Below are 3,860 nucleotides of genomic sequence, written 5' to 3' on the forward strand. Positions count from 1 at the left end.
AACCAAATCACATTTACCCTACGTCGTAAACCCAAGCCTTCCTACCTCATGGTATCCTTTAATAATACCCCATTTATTCCTGTCCAACAGATTCTAGGACTACATCTGAACAAACGACTAGCTTGGAATACTCGAAAAAGACAGGAAACTGCTCGTCAATTCCGACTATTACAACATTTACTAGACAAGCGGTCTAAACTTCCAATTCATTACAAAAGACTGATCTGCATTACTATTATAAGACCTATGTGGACATACGGAGTAAAGCTTTGCAGCTCCACTAAACCATCGAATTCCTCTCGTATCCAATCCTTACAATCCAAAATTCTTCCTAAAATCCCCAATGCTCCTTACTCAGTCACAAATAAAATCATCCATAAAGACCTTAAAGTTACATATGCAATCGATCTGGCCCGAAACAGATATCAATCCTTCCATTATAAACTCCCTAACCACCCAAATAACCCCAACTCCCTAGTTTCTAACCTTGCTTTCTTTTACATTCCTGACAATCCTCCGAGGCATCTGAAAAGAAGATGGCCATGGGACTTTCTAATGTAAAAACCTGATTAGTGTGCAACCAATGGGTAGTTTCTCACTATATGTCTGTATCATGCCATTATGATCTTACGTCAAATTCACTGGATGATTATTATGCACAGTTGTAAATGTCAATAAATAAATTTAAAAAAAAAAATTGTAGGTACTAAATTTTTCAAGGTGAAGGATAATTTGTTAAAATTAAAAGGCAAAATCATTTTACCAATTATAAGTAATAAAAAAATTCTGCAGTTTGGCTAACTGCTAACACCATCTTCAGGAACAAACATTTCAGTTGCAAATTTCAGCACAATCTCATAAACTCAAATTTTCAAATAGATGAGCTTATCAAAGGATTTTAAGATGGCTGTGATTATACTCGTTAGACCGCCACTGTTCTCGATCTCTTGGTGGAGGTGTTTTACCTTGCACAAACGGTCAATGTATTCGTGGCACGAAATCCATAGTTGGCTTCGAGGTCTTCTACTCGTTAGGGGCGTAGTCCATTGTCTTCAGCGGATCTGGGTAATACTCCATCCTGACGACATGGCCTAACAACTTCAGCAAGCCTTTGGGACCTCCTTCGAGAAGAATTCTAGTTCTTCCCTGATCCTTCCCGCAGTCCTTCAGAGAAACCTCAGCTTACATCTGTTCCTCTTATTTCCTATTTGTTTGTTAATATCCAGTTTTTAGCTAAATATAAGAGACGGGACGAATACACTGATTTAAAAAGGAGCAAATTCAAATTAAACGGTAATATAAATGAAATGAAATGTTTTTCGTATCAACAATTTTTATCTATGTTATATATGTACATTTACATTTCTTGTAAACATATTTACCACATAATTGTCATATTTTCAATTTCCCAATTAAAATAATGGCATTGTAATATTAATTTATTAAAACTGTTGAGGTAAAAAAAACATATATAAAATATAACTTATTCTCATTGTCATTTGACATGATAACATGATTTCAATAGGGAAATTGAAAATATTTGGTAGATATGATTACAAGAATTTTAAATATACATATTTCACATAGAAAAAAAGTTTTTGATAACAATAACTTAATTTTAGTATTGCAAAAGTGCATGAGTATGGGACGATTGTCCCAAAACGTTGTAAAATGAAAAATATAGAATAGTTTATATTCATTTTGGAATTGTTTCATACAAAAATTAAAAAAAAAAATTAATATAATCAAACTTGCTAAAAAAAAAAATCCAGAAATGTAATTATAAACATAAAGATTTGAAAATATTTAGTTGCATGCTAAAAATACTCAGATATAATTATACTTAAATTTTAAACAAACACGAGTGAGTAATGAGAGTACTCCAGTTAAATGGAATTAATCTTGAACTGGTTGAAACATTCTTGTATCTTGGGGCTCCTCTAGACGAGTCAGGATACAATGACTCAGAAATTCAGGAACGTGTTAATGTTGTGTTGCTGAACGCTTTTTTTGTTTTTGGACACTTAATAAAACCTTTCTAAGCATAAAAGAAGTAAGCAAAAATACCAAAATCAAGGTATAATAGTCCTCTTTTGTACAACTGATCGTATTCCTAGACAATATAATGTCTACAAAAAGCACAAATCTTGGCAATGGGAATTTAAGTTCATTCTACAATATATGTGTATATTGTTTAGTTTTTAAAAAATTACCTCTGTTATTGATTTTAAGCATATTTCATATCATTTTTTCAACTTATATATTTTACATATTTTTCCTATCCATGTTAGGATATTTTATTTATGAGAAAGATAAGGCTAACATATTAAAATAATCATTATATATATTTTTTTTATTTGCACTTGTAAAATAATTACAGTCAAGAAATATGCCGTAATGTTCAGCCATGGCACGGGTAGACAATACCCCCTGGTGCATCCTCACATTTAAGTAGATGATTTGTTTATTTTTAGTCTCTTTTAAAATGAATTTTGAAGCATTGTATAAATATAAAAAATTTATGTATACATTCAGACTTGACCTATAACATAAAATTCCCAACCCTGATTATTATCAACAGGCTATAAGCAACGCCTTGTTAACAAATTGTCATACTAACCAACACGACAGGCCTGTAGTGAAAATTGCAGATCTTACGCCGTAGGGAGTATTTTATAGAATATCCTACTCAGTAAAACACATTATTATAAAGTAAACAAAGAACATTAGAGTAATTGATTTTTTGTCGAATGTTGAAGCTATTATAATATTTTAAAATCCATTAACCAAAACTTCTGTAAGGATACTAGAGGAATTGAAAAGATTTATTGTGACATTATAGAGAAAAAATAAGATTTCCTCTTTGAAGAATGTATTAAATTCTCCTTTCAACATAGCAAATTGTATAATTTATTTGAATTAAATTATATTATTCAGAAGTTAAAAATTTAGTTTATCCTGTCTAAATAGGAATTAAAAACTTTAATTTTTTTAAGAGGAGAAGATAGATGGTCTGGAGTGCGGTTAGTAGAAAAATCAATCAAACAAATTATTATTTGTGCCGACGTTTCGACCTGATTTTCTGGTCTTCATCAGGGCTATAAAAACAAAAAGACAATAACCATCATTCAGAGAGAAAAAATAAATAAATTACAAATAGAATAAATAATAGACTAAAAAATTTGGAAATATACATAATAATGAAATGAAAATATAAATTAATTGATTAATAACTATGGATAAAGACAGTAGTAGATTGATAACATTATTATTTATATACATATATGTGTGAATAATAAATAAATGATACAGTGGATAAGAATGTTATATTGCTGAGTAACATTTAAAACCTTTTAGTTATATAGATGAGTATAAAGAATTAGTTAAATTAATAATGGAGCGTATGAAAAAACAGTATTGTAAAAAAAGAAAGGACAAGGGATAAGAAGAAATATATGGAGAATAGGAGATTATTATATTATTATATATGGAGATTAGAATATTTTTTTTTGTATTTATATGTTTGTAACATAACACAATTATACATTCGTATCTTCAATTATGAATTACTAAAGCTTGGACGTACCATCAATTAGGAATCACTTAACACAGAATTTGTTTGTACATTTTAAGGTACATATATGTACAAAAAAAACTCATATATAAAATTAAGAGTATTAGTCCATAAATAATATTATTCAAACAACTATGATCAAGTACTAATAATTTTGTTTACATATATTAATTTTGCTTAACTAAAAATTTTATAAAAAAGCAAAAGCTCAAATTTTGAAAAAGGAGTTTAAATTTATTTTTTTTAAAACACACTTAATCTATATATACACATTGACATGCTGTAT

Source organism: Halyomorpha halys, unplaced genomic scaffold, assembly GCF_000696795.3.
Source record: "Halyomorpha halys isolate HHAL.00 unplaced genomic scaffold, Hhal_1.1 Scaffold292.1, whole genome shotgun sequence".
NCBI classification, from domain to species: domain Eukaryota; kingdom Metazoa; phylum Arthropoda; class Insecta; order Hemiptera; family Pentatomidae; genus Halyomorpha; species Halyomorpha halys.